We start from the raw sequence: 20,222 nt of genomic DNA, 5'->3' as shown, positions 1-20,222 counted from the left end.
ATATGTCTTTGTAGTGTCGTAAGCCTTTTTAAATTCAATAAAGGCGCAATAGATTGATTTAGGAAGTGTTTTTCTCACATCTATCAAATAAGTAAGAGTAGATAATTGGTCTATTGTACTACAAAGTTGCCGTAAACCATTCTGTTCCTCAACCAGTACATTGTTATCATCTACCAACTGAGCTAATCTATAGTTAAGTATATTACAGTACAATTTGTAAGACACTGATGCAAGGGCGATCCCTCTATAACAAAGGGGGGTCTCTGGCGTCTGACATGTTAGATTTAGGAATAGGATTTATAATACATCAATACTTTTAATAGGATATCAACAGCATCCATTAGACTATACTTAACGACACTATCTAATTAAGTGGATTAACCATGTTAGCTATCAGTGATTTTGCAGATCCATTTAACCAAAAAGTTTTAATGAAGCAGAAATTTATATTTGGAATTTTGTTATCACTTGTGCTTAAATTTAGAACATAAATTAAGTTTTTCTAATGTTCAATTTCCATCCATTAAACTGTGTCAAATACAATTTAATTTTGATACAATAAATTTCCAAAATCGATTTAAAAATTATAAATTATGAAGTTTAAATATTATATATTCACAGTTCAAATGTTAATGCACTAAAATTGTTTCTTTTTCAATGACAATAAAATACCAAATGTATATCATTTCAGAACTACATTGACAGTTCCCTTTGAATGACAAAACCATATCCTGAAGACATAGGAACCACTGATTCCTCCATAGAAAAAACAAGAAACACCTCAATAAGAACTACCTCAGTAACTCCGAAACCCACTATGTTAAATGTTAGTGAAGATGATACCATGCAAGAAAATGTACTTCTGAAATGATAATTTGATATTTGCTTAGTCCACAACAAAACTTTTAAGATATACATTAAGGGTGCATGAACTAAATCATAAGTTAAAGACAATTTTGTTTGTGTTAATTTGAAATTGAATTTTCTTTGAATTTTTAATTTAATTATATTAAACAAAACTGCATATGCATTTTTGTTTTTATCGTACAAAAGCAATGATAGATATAACAGGAAAAAGTATTTCACCAAATTGGGTGTTCTGATTTGGTCACCCAAAAGATGATGCAAAAAGGAAAATACAGAATATTTACAGACTATTCTAATTTATTCATATGTAGATATGGTAACTTGTCAAATTTGAAGATAGTTTCTATTTTAAGATCTTAGTTAGAGCTGGCATTATTTACAACCAACAATTGATCTTTTGGCTATACAATTGAAGTTGCTGGCAAACCAAAACTATCTGATGTATATACATTTTGAACTTGAATTTTAAACAATCTAAATAGTCATATTGTTCCAATTACTTAATAAAAAAATTCAGGTAAATACGTAAATATCTAAATTTACAATCTACTTTCTTTAACATGAATATTGAAAGAGGTTTACAATACATTCTTAATTATGAATGTTATATCATTGTAGACATATTGAGGTCACTTGGCAAATTCTCATCTGATATTTTGAACATTAAAGAATTTATAAACTATAAATCTATAAACTATAATCTTATTTATTCTCTAAAGAATTAAACTGTCTCTTCATGATTCTCAATTTAACATCTTCTGCTGCCATGCTGCACCTTCTACTACTGAAACATCATATAAGTTGCATCTGTAAAAAAAACCAATCAATCAGAAATTAATGTGATGCATGTTTTATGTCAAATCCTAAATTGGAGATTAGTATATTTACAATTACTTTACATTCTTATTGAAAATATACCCCAGTACAGTAAATATTTGAATAAAAGAAATGTTAGACAAATTTGTAATACAATTTCCAACTTCAAGGGGAAAACTGATTTTTGTTGGTAGTTATCAAAGGTACCAGGCTTATAATTTGATACGCCAGACGTACTTTTCGTCTACATAAGACTCATCAGTGACGCTCAGATCAAAATAGTTAGAAAGCCAAACAAGTATAAAGTTGGAAGAGCATTGAAGACCCTAACACATATAAAAAGAGTTAAAAGTACAATTATAATGACCAAATACCTACATGATACGAATCTCTGTGTGCTATATACCATGAAAGCATCTTCATTGTCTAGGAGTGTAACATATTTAGTCTATCTGTAACAAAAACAAAAATTCTAAATCAGTATCAGCTTTAAATAGAGAATATTGGTTGTTCCAATTAATTTAAAATTAATATGATGCATTTTTTATGACAAATCATAATTTGAAGACAAGTATATAAACAATTTCTATACATTATCATTAAAATAATCTTCATACGAGTATAAATTTGAATAAAAGAAATTTTACACCACTTTGTAATCAAATCTAATTTAAGCTGTTGTTCCAGGGAAAACTGATTTTTGTTACCTGCACACCATATAAACATAGTTTAAAGTACAATTAAAAATACCAAATACCTACATGTTACGTATCCAGATGTGTGATCAATCTACCATGAAACCATCTTCATTGTCTAGAAGTGTAACATATTTAGGCTGTATCTGTAAAAAAAAACAAATCATCAATTAGTATCAGCTTCAAATAGAGACTATTGGCTGTTGCAATCAATTATAAAATGAATGTCACTCATATTTTATGTCAAATCCTAAATTGGACACAAGTATATTTACAATTAAAAACCAATAGTTCAAAGAACAATTGAAGGTCTTTCCACATCAATTTTCTAAATAATTGATAAGAAGCTACTTCTGGTTTACTCAAAGCTACTATTGGCGTCAAATCATAGGTTTCTTCATACTGATTCAATAAATATATGGTTTCTATAGACTTTTCCCTGAAATAAGGGAGATAATTGTCAACTTCTAGTTTAGAAAATGTAACTTCCGCTCTCATTCGATAGCTTTATTCACACTATTCCCAAAATATATAGTTTGTATATACTTATGCATGTAATAAGGGAGATAATATGCTACTTCCGTTTTATAAAATGTCACTTCCAGTCTCAAATGATAGGTTAATTTATGACCATTCAAAAAATATATGGTTTCTATGTATTTTTACATAAAATAAGTGCAAAAATGACTACTTCCGCTTCACTCAAGGTCACTTCCGGTTGATATTTTTCAAGGTCACATGTCACAACATTTTCTAAAAGACCTTATTGCTTTATCATGTACCAATCTGAAGTAATAATCAATTTACCTTAAAATTAAACATTTCAGGGGCAATAACTCCTATAAGATGTCACTGGATTGTTTCAGACAAAAAATTTATCATATCTTCATCACAATAAAACAAACATTTTGCACTAATTCTTTTATATATAACTTTAAAAATATCAGAGAAAATGCAAAAACAAGCAAAAGACAAAATTGAGAACATGACCTTGACCTCATTTTCTAAGTTAGGCCCCAAGGACCTCAAATAAAAAGACTATAGGTTTATACGGCTTACTGTTTATGAGTTACAAAAACATAACGACAAATTTAATTGATAAAGGTAGATAACTCCTATAAAATTTCACTGGATCGCTTCAATCCAAATCAGCCAAAAATTTCTGAGGATGTAACGAACAAATATAAAAAGAATTTTGTCGAATTTTGTCGTTATCTTTTTTGGTTACGGAGGAGATACACTCACAAGAAAAACAGTGTTTGGGGAGATAACTCTTACAATAAAAAAGTCTTCGCCTTAAAGAGATAAGTTTAAAAAGCGCAATAACTGTTTGATATCATATTCAAAATATCTAAGCAACATCTTCCGAAACAACCTTATACCGCAAGAAAAGGGTTTGGCGGAAGAAGAAAAAAAAAATAATAATCAGAACAAATACAATAGGTCTTTCTGTGACCTAATAACTACGCATTCATGTTAAAATTTACTTCACTAGATTATAAATTTGTACAAAAGAAATATGTAAACTAAATTGAAATAAAATTTTATTTAAGCTGTTGTTCCAGGGAAAACTGATATATAACACATATAAACAGTCTAAAGTACAATTGTAATGACTAAATACCTACATGTTAAACATTCTAATGTGCCATCTACCATGAAACCATCTTCAATGTGTGGGAGTGGAACATATCTGGGCTGTATCTGTTACAAAAGAAAAAAAATTAAATTAGCATCAGCTTTAGAGAATATTTAATGGCTGTTGAAAAAATTAAAAAATTAATGTGATTCATGTTTCATGTCAAATCTTAAATTACGGACAATTAATTTACAATTATTCTTTCATTTTTATTAAAATATACCACATTTGAAATTCGAATAAAAGATATTTTAGACCAATTTGTAATAAAATTTTAAGCTATTGTTTAAGTGAAAACACATTTTTATTGACTTCCAAATATTAACATAGTTTTAAGTACAACTGTAATGACTAAATACTTACATGTTGACTCTTCCTATCTGCCATGAATCCATCTTCTCTGTCTAGGAGTGCAACATATTTCGGCTGTATCTTTAACAAAAACTATAACTTAATATCAGCTTTAAATAGAAACTATTTGCTGTTGCAATTTTTTTCAGAATTTAATCTTTTGCATGTTGGACAAGAATATTTATAATTACAATACATTCCAATAAGAATATATTTCATTAGAGTATAAATTTAAAGAAAATTTTTTTGAGACCAATTTGTAATAAAGTTTCAAATTGGTTGATAATGAAATACAGCCAGACAAAAAACTAAATACATTTTACCATAAACACAAGATTTCATCATACTATGTAATCAGCTCTGCTTGGGGATCTGCTTTTACGAGATTAGCGCCCATTAAATTCATCAATGTGATATCAAAATCTAAAGTTTGCTCTCTGCAGAGGTCTTCTTTTACGAGACCCATTTTAACATAAAGCATCTTTTTGTCAAACTGTTCAGGAAGAAAAGGATTTTTATTACCGAACACTCAAAAACATAGTTTTAAGAAAAATTGTAATGACCAAAAACTACATGAGCAACATCCTAATGTGCTTTCTACAATGAAAGCATCTTTCATGTTATAGGAGTGTCACATATTTAGGCTGTATAATCTGTAACAAAAACAAAAATTATAAATTAGTTCCCACTTTAAACCCAGACTTTTTGTTGTTGCAATCAATTCAGAATATAATGTGATGCATGTTTTATGTTAAATCCCAAATTAGAGAAAAGTAAATTGTTGATGATTTGGTTTGTTACAGATACAGCCTAAATATGTTACAATTATAATTACAATTACTATACATTCTTATTAAAATATTCAGCATTAGAGTATAAATTTGAATGAAAGAAGTTTTAGACCAATTTGTTATAAAGTATTCAATCTGTTGTTTCAGGAAAAAACTGACTTTTATTACCTAACAAATATGAATATAGTTTTAAGGAAAATTGTAATGACCAAATACTTACATGTGACTTATCCTAATGTGCATCTGCGATGGAAGCATCTTTCATGGTATAGGAGTCTTACATATTTAGGCTGTATCTGTAATGAAAACAAAAAAATATACATTAATTTCAGCTTTTAATCCAGATTTTTTGCTGTTGCAATCAATTCAGAAATTAATGTGATGCATGTTTATGTCAAATCCTTAATTGGAGACAAGAATTTTTACAATCACCATACATTCTTATTAAAATATATCTCATTACAGTGAATATTTCAATAAATGAAATGTAGGACCAATTTGTAATAAAATTTCAAGCTGTTGTTCAAGGAAAAACTGATTTTTATTACCTAACAAATATAAACATAGTTTTAAGAACAATTGTTATGAATAAATTCCTACATGTGACTTATCCTAATGTGCTATCTGCAATGGAAGCATCTTTCATGGTATAGGAGTCTTACATATTTAGGCTGTATCTGTAAAAAAACAAATATTTTAAATTAGTTTCAGCTTCAAAATCAAAGCTATTTGCTTTTGCAATCAATTCAGAAATTAATGTGATGCAGGTTTTACGTCAAAGCCTAAATATTTATGGAGACGTATATTTACAATAACTATACATTCTTATTAAAATATACTTCATTAGGATATAAATAGGAATAAAAGAAATTTTAGACCAATTTGTTATAAAGCTTCAATCTGTTGCTTCAGTGAAAACTGATTTTTAATGCCTAACAAATATAAACCTAGTTTAAATAAAAAAATTGTAATGAATAAATACCTACATGTGACAAATCCTAATGTGCTATCTACAATGAAACCATCTTCATTGTCGAAGAGTAACGTATTTAGGCTGTACCTGTAACAAAAACAAAAATTGTAAATTAGTATCAGCTTTAAATAGGGAATATTTGCTGTTGCAATTAATTCAAAAATTAATGATATGCATGTTTTATGTCAAATTCTAAATTGGAGACTAAACTTGAGAATGGATATGGGGAATATGTCAAAGAGACAACAACCCGACTGTTAAAAGGATAATTTTAGTATTATTTGTGTAAAAGACATTACAAGAACTTTAACTGTGACACCTGTTAACCGTTAAATAGTTATATTTTCTTAGCATCTGAATGAACTCTATAGAACTGTCACAATTAATTAGTGCTATTTATCTATGGCCATAAAGTCGCCACTGAAGAACACTTAAAGTTTCTGGTTATTTTAATATGTTTAACATTCAAAGATAAAGACAGGTTTAAAGTATATTCTGATCAGTTTTAAGGTTGTTGCTCGATGTGAAAAGTTGGTTACATGTTTGCAATATATAAATATTGTATATGAACTCGATGTTGTCTTTTTAAGTAATATTGAGGTGTAACATAAATGGTGGCAGCGGAAAAGGATTAATTAATTTAAGATATTAATTATTCTGTAGTGGATTATAAGCGTAATTTTCCTAAAGGATATAGGTGCTACCGTAGGATTATTGCTTATGTAGCTGATGTGATTTATCAGTGATTTTTTGCAATTGGATAAAATATTGCGTGCCGTTAAACTGGCGTATATCCAGCTGTGTGATTCAGCGATTAATTGGATATGATAATTTTATTTAGTTACTTAGGATATATGTGATTCCGTATTTTTGGAATATATCCGGCTGTTGATTCAGCGTTGACCTTGAATTATCGAGCGTATATTTTCAAGCCTTAAACTCACTTTCGTTATATTTTCGTTAATCATAGGATTAATTGTATTTAGCGTTACGATCCGTAATGGCAGAAGGAGGTGTACTGGAAGGAGGCAGCATATCAAAAAATCGTCCAAGAAGGAATATGAATTTAATGCAATTTACAGATGCCGAATATGCAGATGAAAGCGACGTGCCAGTTGAGGAAGAAGTATTTCAAAGACCGAAAACTCCGCCGCCGAAAAAAGCAACAAGAAAGACAAATAAACACGAGTTAGACATCGAAAGGGAAAAACTTGCCATCGAACGTGAAAAACTCGAAATCGAAAAAGAGAAATTAGAAATCGAAAGAGAAAGAATTCGTTTACAGGGGGAAAACCGTCCTAATACTGACAAGTATCAGTCACTAACATTCAAAGTAAAATTGCAACCGTTTGATCCGAAACTCGACGACATCTTAACATTTATATCGGAATTCGATGCAGTAAGTGGTCAGGCAAATTGGTCTAATGACATTAAGATTTTACAGTTAAGAACATTGTTGACAGGTGAAGCAAGACATGTTTCTTCACAAGCGTCCACTTCGTATGATGATCTAAGACGTGCGCTAATCGATCGATATGGAAAGAGACCCCATGAATATTTTGTTGACTTAGTTAATGTTAGAAAAGCTGACAATGAAACTTACAGAGCTTTGATGGCGCGAATTATACAAAATCTCAACCGATGTATCGAAGACAAAGATCCGATCAAGTGTTTACAAGAGGAATTTTTTCTGAAGGCTCTATCACCAGTTCAAGCGCAATGGGTAAGAAGAAATAAAGGCAGCGCGTCCGTAGTTGAGGCAGCAGAGGACTATATAGTACCGACAAAAAGTGACAATCAGAAGAAATTTAATGGGTATAATAACAACAACAAAAATGACAATGTACAAAATGATGAAAATAGGACAAAAACTAACAATAACCGTTGTTTCAAATGTCAAGCTATTGGACATTATGCACGTGATTGTGGGAAAAAGGACAAGAAAACAGGAAATCCTGCATCTTACTTAGTTAAACCGCTTGTTGGACAAAGACTTATTTGTGTTCCAGGAGAAGTAAACGGGAAACAAGTAAGCTTTGTGAAAGACACTGGTGCTGACATGACATTAATACGTGAATATCTTGTGGATAGTAAGAACATTTTACAAGGACAAAATATAACTCTACAAACTGCAATTGGACAACCGTTTTGTGCTAAGCTTGCTGTAGTTGACATAGACACACCGTATTATAGAGGTATTGCTCAAGTTGGACTCGTACCGGAATTGGCCGCCGAAGCACTTTTGGGAATGGATATACTAGAGCGAACTAGTAACGCATTTGTTGTAACCAGAGCACAAACTAAGCGTGCCGAAGATGAGATCGAATCCGACGATGATATATCCGAAAGAGAAGTTGAACATACCGTGGAAGTGAAGAAAATGAGCGAAAATGAGGAGATAACTACTGGTAACATTTCGTCTGTAAATATTGAACATATTACGAAACTTCAACAAGAAGACGAATCTCTGATTAATATTCGAGGAAAGACAGCTCATCATAGCGATGAACCAAACGCGTTCTACTACGAAAATAATGTTTTAATGCGTAGGTGGAAGACAAAAGATGGTAGAAAACAAGGAACTCAAGTTGTACTTCCATCTCGATTAAGAAATGCCGTTATCAAGATTGCACATGATCAACCAATGGCCGGACACCTAGGAATTGAGAAAACTAAAGACCGAATCTTAGCATCTTTTTATTGGCCCGGAATATTCAGAGATATTACCGAGTATTGTACACAGTGTGATGTATGTCAGAAAACCGCGAAACGACGTAGTAGTGAGAAGAACCCGATGATTTCACCACCCGTAGTATAAGAGCCTTTTCGTAAAATATCAATGGATATCATAGGACCGTTGGAACGAACGAAAAAGGGAAACAAGTATGTTCTTACTGTCGTAGACGAAGCAACGAGATATCCGGAAGCTTTTCCGTTAAAGAAAACTGAAGCAAAGACTATTGCTGACGCTTTGATACTTATGTTCAGTCGTGTAGGAATACCCCAGACTATTTTAACAGATCAGGGTTCTAATTTTAAGAGTCAATTGCTAGCTGATTTGTTAGGAGCCCGAGGATGTACAACGTCTCCATACAGACCGCAGTCGAATGGGAGATGCGAGCGTTTTAATGGTACTTTGAAGTCCATGCTCAAGAAGTTGTGCACGGAATCTGCCGAGGAATGGGATGAATTGGTTCCTTATGCGTTATTCGCGTATCGTGAAGTTCCGCATGAAGAAACAGGCTTTTCGCCGTTTGAGTTGTTGTATGGTTGGCCTGTGAGAGGTCCGATGGCCATACTTCGTGGATTATTTACCGGAGAGGATGAGATACACCGTTCAGTTATTGAACATGTTATTACTATACGTGATCGTTTGGCAGATGTGTCAGAAATTGTAAAAGAAAATTTGTCACATCGTAAAGAAAAGATCAAGGCTTGGTACGACAAGCGTGCGAGGTTCAGAGAATTTGAACCCAGGGACAAAGTGCTATTATTGTTACCGTCCGAGGCATCAAAGATGAAAGCTATGTGGAAAGGACCGTTCCGTGTTTTACGAAGATTAAATGATGTTAACTATCAGATCAATGTTGGAGGAAGACGAGGTATCGTAACCTATCACGTAAATTTGTTAAGAAAATACAATCGTTCCGTACTATATACTTCTATAGTATCCGACAGCAACACTGACTATTTATTTGATATTTGTATGGAACGTGAAGCAATCAATAGTATAAAATTAGATTCAAACTTAGACATGGAAAAGCGCAACAATATTCGCGATTTATGTACAGAATTTGAAGATGTTGTAAATTCGGAACCAGGACTCACTGACATAATAACTCATGATGTTCGAACAACAAGTGAAAGTCCTATCACACTAAAGCCGTACCGTATTCCACATGCTATTCGTGCCGATGTGAAACTTGCAATAGATGAAATGCTAGAGCTAGGCGTTATTGAACCTTCAATAATTCCGTGGAGTGCACCGATAGTTCTTATCAGGAAAAATGATGGAACTCTGAGGATATGTGTTGATTACAGAAAAATCAACCAGATAACAATTTTTGACGCGTATCCGACTCCAAGAATGGATGAACTTTTCGAAAATTTGGGAGAAGCTAAGTTTATATCGCGACTTGACATGACAAAAGGGTATTTTCAGGTTCCTTTGGCCGAAAACACGCGTGAGAAGTCCGCATTTGTGACGCCATTTGGACAGTACCAGTTTCGTGTTATGCCCTTTGGCATGAAGACAAGTGCCGCAACATTTATTCGTATGGTGGATATATTACTAGCCCCGTTGAACAATGTAGTTGCTTACTTCGATGATATACTTGTATACAGTAATTCGTGGGAAGAACACTTATGTCATTTAAGAAAACTGTTTGTGCGTTTGCGCGAAAAAGGATTGACCGTTAGACCGTCAAAGTGTGACTTTGGTGCATAAACAATAAAATGTTTAGGACATATTGTTGGAAATGGACAAATAACTACAGACAGATCTAAAGTGAAAGCCATGTTAGAATTTCCACTTCCTACAGATAAGAAAGGAATAAGATCTTTCCTTGGAATGATTGGTTACTACCGTAAATTCATTAAACACTTTGCCGAAATTACCGCTCCGTTAACCGATATGACTAAAAAATCAAAACCGAATAAGTTAGCATGGACTGAAATAGGCGTGAAATCGTTCAAGGAATTGAAACGTGCCCTTACAGAAGCGCCCGTACTTGCTACTCCAGATTTTAGCAAAACATTTATTTTGCAAACCGATGCAAGTGATGCAGCATTAGGTGCTGTATTGAGTCAGAATATTGATGGAAATGAACATCCGATTTCGTATATTAGCAGAAAACTATTACCGAGAGAACAACATTACGCGACGATTGAAAAGGAATGTTTGGCAATCATTTGGGCTATCGAATCGTACCGATATTACTTGTTCAATGTAAGATTTACCGTCGAAACAGACCATAATCTATTAGTCTGGTTGAACCAAGTGAAGACAAAAAGTCAAAGGCTATTGCGATGGTCACTTGCTCTCCAACCGTATGATTTCGTTATCTGTTATCGTAGAGGATCAAAGAACAATGCCGATGCTTTATCAAGAATTTAACAAAGATTGACTGTAAGCGTTATGCTTTATTGTTTTTGTTACAGCTATGTAAATTGGAGCAACGCCTTTTATTTCATTTTAAAGTTAATTTTCGAAAACAGTGTTTTCTCTTGAAAAGGGAGATGTTAAAAGGCTAATTTTAATATTATTTGTGTAAAAGACATTACAAGAACTTTAACTGTGACACCTGTTAACCGTTAAATAGTTATATTTTCTTAGCATCTGAATGAACTCTATAGAACTGTCAAAATTAATTAGTGCTATTTATCTATGGCCATAAAGTCGCCACTGAAGAACACTTAAAGTTTCTGGTTATTTTAATATGTTTAACATTCAAAGATAAAGACAGGTTTAAAGTATATTCTGGTCAGTTTTAAGGTTGTTGCTCGATGTGAAAAGTTGGTTACGTGTTTCCAATATATAAATATTGTATATGAACTCGATGTTGTCTTTTTAAGTAATATTGAGGTGTAACACCGACCAAAGAGCAGATAACAGCCGAAGTATATTTACAATTACTTAACTTATTACAGTAAATATTTGAATAAAAGAAATGGTAGACAAATTTGCAATAAAATTTCAAACTGTTGTTCTAGGGTAAAACTGATTTTTGTTGGTAGTTATCAAAGGTACCAGGCTTATAATTTGATACGCCAGACGGGCATTTCGTCTACATAAGACTCATCAGTGACGCTCAGATCAAAATAGTTAGAAAACCAAACAAGTATAAAGTTGGAAGAGCATTGAAGACCCTAACACATATAAAAAGAATTAAAAGTACAATTATAATGACCAAATACCTACATGATACGAATCTCTGTGTGCTATATACCATGAAAGCATCTTCATTGTCTAGGAGTGTAACATATTTAGTCTATCTGCAACAAAAACAAAAATTCTAAATCAGTATCAGCTTTAAATAGAGAATATTGGTTGTTCCAATTAATTTAAAATTAATATGATGCATTTTTTATGACAAATCAGAATTTGAAGACAAGTATATAAACAATTTCTATACATCATCATTAAAATAATCTTCATACGAGTATAAATTTGAATAAAAGAAATTTTAAACCACTTTGTAATCAAATCTAAATTAAGCTGTTGTTACAGGGAAAACTGATTTTTGTTACCTGCAAACCATATAAACATAGTTTAAAGTACAATTAAAAATACCAAATACCTACATGCTACGTATCCAGATGTTTGATCAATCTACCATGAAACCATCTTCATTGTCTAGAAGTGTAACATACTTACATGTAGGCTGTATCTGTAAAAAAACCAAATCATCAATTAGTATCAGCTTCAAATAGAGACTATTGGCTGTTGCAATCAATTATAAAATAAATGTCACTCATATTTTATGTCAAATCCTAAATTGGACACAAGTATATTTACAATTAAAGGTCTTTCCACATCAATTTTCTAAATAATTGATAAGAAGCTACTTCTGGTTTACTCAAAGCTACTTTTGGTGTCCAATCATAGGTTTCTTCATACTGATTCAATAAATATATGGTTTCTATAGACTTTAGCCTGAAATAAGGGAGATAATTGTCAACTTCCGGTTTAGAAAATGTAACTTCCGGTTTCATTCGATAGATTTATTCACACTATTCCCAAAATATATAGTTTGTATATACTTATGCATGTAATAAGGGAGATAATAGGCTACTTCCGGTTTATCACTTCCAGTCTCAAATGAAGGTTAATGTATGACCATTCAAAAAATATATGGTTTCTATGTATTTTTACATAAAATAAGTGCAAAAATGACTACTTCCGGTTCACTCAAGGTCACTTCCGGTTGATATTTTTCAAGGTCACATGTCACAACATTTTCTCAAAGACCTTATTGCTTTATCATGTACCAATCTGAAGTAATAATCAATTTACCTTAAAATTAAACATTTCAGGGGCAATAACTCCTATAAGATGTCACTGGATTGTTTCAGGCCAAATGTATCATCTCTTCATTACAATAAAACAAACATTTTGCACTAGTTCTTTTATATATAACGTTAAAAATATCAGAGAAAATGCAAAAACAAGCAAAAGACAAAATTGAGAACATGACCTTGACCTCATTTTCTAAGTTAGGCCCCAAGGACCTCAAATATATAGACTATAGGTTTATACGGCTTACTGTTAATGAGTTACAAAAACATAACGACAAATTTAATTGATAAAGGTAGATAACTCCTATAAAATTTCACCGGATCGCTTCAATCCAAATCAGCCAAAAATTTCTGAGGATGTAGCGAACAAATATGAAAAGAATTTTGTTGTTATCTTTTTTGGTTACGGAGGAGATACACTCACAAGAAAAACAGTGTTTGGGGAGATAACTCTTACAATAAAAAAGTCTTCACCTTAAAGAGATAAGTTTAAAAAGCGCAATAACTGTTCGATATCATATTCATAATATCTAAGCGACATCTTGCGTAACAACTTTATACCGCAAGAAACGGGTTTGTCAGAAGAAGAAAAATAAAATAATATCCAGAACAAATACAATAGGTCTTTCTGTGACCTAATAACTACGCATTCATGTTAAAATTTACTTCACTAGATTATAAATTTGAACAAAAGAAATATGTAAACTAAATTGAAATAAAAATTTTATTTAAGCTGTTGTTCCAGGGAAAAACTGATATTTATTACCCAACACATATAAACATAGTCTAAAGTACAATTGTAATGACTAAATACCTACATGTTAAACATCCTAATGTGCCATCTACCATGAAACCATCTGCAATGTATGGGAGTGGAACATATCTGGGCTGTATCTGTTACAAAAGAAAAAAAATTAAATTAGCATCAGCTTTAGAGAATATTTAAAGGCTGTTCAAAAAAATTAAAAACTTAATGTGATTCATGTTTCATGTCAAATCTTAAATTACGGACAATTAATTTACAATGATTCTTTCATTCTTATTAAAATATACCACATTTGAAATTCGAATAAAAGATATTTTAGACCAATTTGTAATAAAATTTTAAGCTATTGTTTCAGTGAAAACACATTTTTATTGACTTCCAAATATTAACATAGTTTTAAGTACAATTGTAATGACCAAATACTTACATGTTGACTCTTCCTATCTGCCATGAATCCATCTTCTCTGTCTAGGAGTGCAACATATTTCGGCTGTATCTTTAACAAAAACTATAACTTAATATCAGCTTTAAATAGAGACTATTTGCTGTTGCAATTTTTTCAGAATTTAATCTTTTGCATGTTGGACAAGAATATTTATAATTACAATACATTCCAATAAGAATATATTTCATTAGAGTATAAATTTGAAGAAAATTTTTTTGAGACCAATTTGTAATAAATTTTCAAATTGGTTGATAATGAAATACAGCCAGACAAAAAACTAAATACATTTTACCATAAACACAAGATTTCATCATACTATGTAATCAGCTCTGCTGGGGGATCTGCTTTTACGAGATTAGCGCCCATTAAATTCATCAATGTGATATCAAAATCTAAAGTTTGCTCTCTGCAGAGGTCTGCTTTTACGAGACCCATTTTAACATAAAGCATCTTTTTGTCAAATTGTTCAGGAAAAAAAGGATTTTTATTACCGAACACTCAAAAACATAGTTTTAAGAAAAATTGTAATGACCAAATACCTACATGAGCAAAATCCTAATGAGCTATCTACAATGAAAGCATCTTTCATGGTATAGGAGTGTCACATATTTAGGCTGTATAATCTGTAGCAAAAACAAAAATTATGAATTAGTTCCCGCTTTAAACCCAGACTTTTTGTTGTTGCAATCAATTCAGAAAATAATGTGATGCATGTTTTATGTTAAATCCCAAATCAGAGAAAAGTAAATTGTTGATGATTTGGTTTTGTTACAGATACAGCCTAAATATGTTACAATTATAATTACAATTACTATACATTCTTATTAAAATATTCAGCATTAGAGTATAAATTTGAATGAAAGAAATTTTAGACCAATTTGTTATAAAGTATTCAATCTGTTGTTTCAGGAAAAAACAGATTTTTATTACCTAACAAATATAAATATAGTTTTAAGGAAAATTGTAATGACCAAATACCTACATGTGACTTATCCTAATGTGCATCTGCAATGGAAGCATCTTTCATGGTATAGGAGTCTTACATATTTAGGCTGTATCTGTAATGAAAACAAAAAAATATACATTAATTTCAGCTTTTAATCCAGATTTTTTGCTGTTGCAATCAATTCAGAAATTAATGTGATGCATGTTTATGTCAAATCCTAAATTGGAGACAAGAATTTTTACAATCACCATACATTCTTATTAAAATATATCTCATTACAGTGAATATTTCAATAAATGAAATGTAGGACCAATTTGTAATAAAATTTCATGCTGTTGTTCAAGGAAAAACTGATTTTTATTACATAACAAATAGAAACATTGTTTTAAGAACAATTGTTATGAATAAATACCTACATGTGACTTATCCTAATGTGCTATCTGCAATGGAAGCATCTTTCATGGTATAGGAGTCTTACATATTTAGGCTGTATCTGTAACAAAAACAAATATTTTAAATTAGTTTCAGCTTCAAAATCAAAGCTATTTGCTGTTGCAATCAATTCAGAAATTAATGTGATGCAGGTTTTATGTCAAAGCCTAAATTGGAGACGTATATTTACAATAACTATACATTCTTATTAAAATATACTTCATTAGGATATAAATAGGAATAAAAGAAATTTTACACCAATTTGTTATAAGGCTTCAATCTGTTGCTTCAGTGAAAACTGATTTTTAATGCCTAACAAATATAAATATAGTTTTAAGGAAAATTGTAATGACCAAATACCTACATGTGACTTATCCTAATGTGCATCTGCAAGGGAAGCATCTTTCATGGTATAGGAGTCTTACATATTTAGGCTGTATCTGTAATGAAAACAAAAAAATATACATTAATTTCAGCTTTTAATCCAGATTTTTTGCTGTTGCAATCAATTCAGAAATTAATGTGATGCATGTTTATGTCAAATCCTAAATTGGAGACAAGAATTTTTACAATCACCATACATTCTTATTAAAATATATCTCATTACAGTGAATATTTCAATAAATGAAATGTAGGACCAATTTGTAATAAAATTTCATGCTGTTGTTCAAGGAAAAACTGATTTTTATTACCTAACAAATAGAAAAAAGTAAAATCACAAAAATACTGAACTCCGAGGAAAATTCAATCGGAAAGTCCCTAATCACATGGCAAAATCAAATGACAAAACACATCAAACGAATGGACAACAACTGTCATATTCCTGACTTGGTACAGGCATTTTCAACATAGTTTTAAGAACAATTGTTATGAATAAATACCTACATGTGACTTATCCTAATGTGCTATCTGCAATGGAAGCATCTTTCATGGTATAGGAGTCTTACATATTTAGGCTGTATCTGTAACAAAAACAAATATTTTAAATTAGTTTCAGCTTCAAAATCAAAGCTATTTGCTGTTGCAATCAATTCAGAAATTAATGTGATGCAGGTTTTATGTCAAATCCTAAATTGGAGACGTATATTTACAATAACTATACATTCTTATTAAAATATACTTCATTAGGATATAAATAGGAATAAAAGAAATTTTACACCAATTTGTTATAAAGCTTCAATCTGTTGCTTCAGTGAAAACTGATTTTTAATGCCTAACAAATATAAACCTAGTTTAAATAAAAAAATTGTAATGAATAAATACCTACATGTGACAAATCCTAATGTGCTATCTACAATGAAACCATCTTCATTGTCGAAGAGTAACGTATTTAGGCTGTACCTGTAACAAAAACAAAAATTGTAAATTAGTATCAGCTTTAAATAGGGAATATTTGCTGTTGCAATTAATTCAAAAATTAATGTGATGCATGTTTTATGTCAAATTCTAAATTGGAGACTAAAATTGAGAATGGAAATGGGGAATATGTCAAAGAGACAACAACCCGACCAAAGAGCAGATAACAGCCGAAGTATATTTACAATTACTTAACTTATTACAGTAAATATTTGAATAAAAGAAATGTTAGACAAATTTGCAATAAAATTTTAAACTGTTGTTCAATGGGTAAACTGATTTTGTTGGTAGTTATCAAAGGTACCAGGCTTATAATTTGATACGCCAGACGGGCGTTTCGTCTACATAAGACTCATCAGTGACGCTCAGATCAAAATAGTTAGAAAGCCAAACAAGTATAAAGTTGGAAGAGCATTGAAGACCCTAACACATATAAAAGAGTTAAAAGTACAATTATAATGACCAAATACCTACATGATACGAATCTCTGTGTGCTATATACCATGAAAGCATCTTCATTGTCTAGGAGTGTAACATATTTAGTCTATCTGTAACAAAAACAAAAATTCTAAATCAGTATCAGCTTTAAATAGAGAATATTGGTTGTTGCAATTAATTTAAAATTAATATGATGCATTTTTTATGACAAATCATAATTTAAAGACAAGTATATAAACAATTTCTATACATCATCATTAAAATAATCTTCATACGAGTATAAATTTGAATAAAAGAAATTTTAAACCACTTTGTAATCAAATCTAAATTAAGCTGTTGTTCCAGGGAAAACTGATTTTTGTTACCTGCAAACCATATAAACATAGTTTAAAGTACAATTAAAAATACTAAATACCTACATGCTACGTATCCAAATGTTTGATCAATCTACCATGAAACCATCTTCCTTGTCTAGAAGTGTAACATATTTACATGTAGGCTGTATCTGTAAAAAAAACAAATCACTAATTAGTATCAGCTTCAAATAGAGACTATTGGCTGTTGCAATCAATTATAAAATAAATGTCACTCATATTTTATGTCAAATCCTAAATTGGACACAAGTATATTTACAATTAAAAACCAATTGTTCCAATTGTTCAAAGAACAATTGAAGGTCTTTCCACATCAATTTTCTAAATAATTGATAAGAAGCTACTTCTGGTTTACTCAAAGCTACTATTGGTGTCCAATCATAGGTTTCTTCATACTGATTCAATAAATATATGGTTTCTATAGACTTTAGCCTGAAATAAGGGAGATAATTGTCAACTTCCGGTTTAGAAAATGTAACTTCCGGTTTCATTCGATAGATTTATTCACACTATTCCCAAAATATATAGTTTGTATATACTTATGCATGTAATAAGGGAGATAATATGCTACTTCCGGTTTATAAAATGTCACTTCCAGTCTGAAATGATAGGTTAATGTATGACCATTCAAAAAATATATGGTTTCTATGTATTTTTACATAAAATAAGTGCAAAAATGACTACTTCCGGTTCACTCAAGGTCACTTCCGGTTGATATTTTTCAAGGTCACATGTCACAACATTTTCTAAAAGACCTTATTGCTTTATCATGTACCAATCTGAAGTAATAATCAATTTACCTTAAAATTAAACATTTCAGGGGCAATAACTCCTATAAGATGTCACTGGATTGTTTCAGGCCAAATGTATCCTATCTTCATCACAATAAAACAAACATTTTGCACTAGTTCTTTTATATATAACGTTAAAAATATCAGAGAAAATGCAAAAACAAGCAAAAGACAAAATTGAGAACATGACCTTGACCTCATTTCCTAAGTTAGGCCCCAAGGACCTCAAATAAAAAGACTATAGGTTTATACGGCTTACGGTTTATGAGTCACAAAAAAATAACGACAAATTTAATTGATAAAGGTAGATAACTCCTATAAAATTTCACCGGATCGCTTCAATCCAAATCAGCCAAAAATTTCTGAGGATGTAGCGAACAAATATGAAAAGAATTTTGTCGTTATCTTTTTTGGTTACGGAGGAGATACACTCACAAGAAAAACAGTGTTTGGGGAGATAACTCTAACAATAAAAAAGTCTATGCCTTAAAGAGATAAGTTTAAAAAGCGCAATAACTGTTCGATATCATATTCAAAATATCTAAGCGACATCTTGCGTAACAACATTATACCGTAAGAAAAGGGTTTGGCTGAAGAAGAAAAAAAAATAATATTAATCAGAATAAATACAATAGGTCTTTCTGTGACCTAATAACTACGCATTCATGTTAAAATTTACTTCACTAGATTATAAATTTGAACAAAAGAAATATGTAAACTAAATTGAAATAAAATTTTATTTAAGCTGTTGTTCCAGGGAAAACTGATATTTATTACCCAACACATATAAACATAGTCTAAAGTACAATTGTAATGACTAAATACCTACATGTTAAACATCCTAATGTGCCATCTACCATGAAACCATCTTCAATGTATGGGAGTGGAACATATCTGGGCTGTATCTGTTACAAAAGAAAAAAAATTAAATTAGCATCAGCTTTAGAGAATATTTAATGGCTGTTGAAAAAATTAAAAAATTAATGTGATTCATGTTTCATGTCAAATCTTAAATTACGGACAATTAATTTACAATTATTCTTTCATTCTTATTAAAATATACCACATTTGAAATTCGAATAAAAGATATTTTAGACCAATTTGTAATAAAATTTTAAGCTATTGTTTCAGTGAAAACACATTTTTATTGACTTCCAAATATTAACATAGTTTTAAGTACAATTGTAATGACCAAATACTTACATGTTGACTCTTCCTATCTGCCATGAATCCATCTTCTCTGTCTAGGAGTGCAACATATTTCGGCTGTATCTTTAACAAAAACTATAACTTAATATCAGCTTTAAATAGAGACTATTTGCTGTTGCAATTTTTTTCAGAATTTAATCTTTTGTATGTTGGACAAGAATATTTATAATTACAATACATTCCAATAAGAATATATTTCATTAGAGTATAAATTTGAAGAAAATTTTTTTGAGACCAATTTGTAATAAAGTTTCAAATTGGTTGACAATGAAATACAGCCAAACAAAAAACTCACATACCAAAAATCAGCATAATA

At 30.8% G+C, this 20,222-nt stretch overlaps 3 long non-coding RNA genes across 4 annotated transcripts; all 3 read right to left on the bottom strand.

The window, feature by feature from the left end:
• Positions 1–2,447: 2,447 nt before the first annotated feature.
• On the bottom strand, positions 2,448–4,443 carry LOC127727962 (uncharacterized). The gene is made up of 3 exons (XR_007993943.1): positions 4,381–4,443; positions 4,007–4,082; positions 2,448–2,524 (listed from the first exon to the last, which is right to left on the bottom strand). It is a non-coding gene; the product is annotated as an uncharacterized LOC127727962 (long non-coding RNA).
• Positions 4,444–4,987: 544 nt separating this feature from the next.
• LOC127727965 (uncharacterized) lies at positions 4,988–6,219 on the bottom strand. The gene is made up of 4 exons (XR_007993946.1): positions 6,146–6,219; positions 5,760–5,836; positions 5,380–5,455; positions 4,988–5,021 (listed from the first exon to the last, which is right to left on the bottom strand). It is a non-coding gene; the product is annotated as an uncharacterized LOC127727965 (long non-coding RNA).
• Positions 6,220–14,922: 8,703 nt separating this feature from the next.
• LOC127727955 (uncharacterized) lies at positions 14,923–20,010 on the bottom strand. Of its 2 annotated transcripts, XR_007993936.1 has the most exons (6): positions 19,901–20,010; positions 19,527–19,602; positions 16,624–16,700; positions 15,723–15,799; positions 15,343–15,418; positions 14,923–14,983 (listed from the first exon to the last, which is right to left on the bottom strand). It is a non-coding gene; the product is annotated as an uncharacterized LOC127727955 (long non-coding RNA). The 2 variants fall into 2 exon arrangements; XR_007993937.1 differs by lacking the exon at positions 15,723–15,799.
• Positions 20,011–20,222: the final 212 nt, after the last annotated feature.

This window comes from Mytilus californianus, unplaced genomic scaffold (genome assembly GCF_021869535.1).
Source record: "Mytilus californianus isolate M0D057914Y unplaced genomic scaffold, xbMytCali1.0.p SCAF_2, whole genome shotgun sequence".
NCBI classification, from domain to species: Eukaryota; Metazoa; Mollusca; class Bivalvia; order Mytilida; family Mytilidae; genus Mytilus; species Mytilus californianus.
The sequence above is the reverse complement of the archived record's forward strand: the minus strand, read 5'-3'. Positions and strand labels throughout refer to the sequence as shown.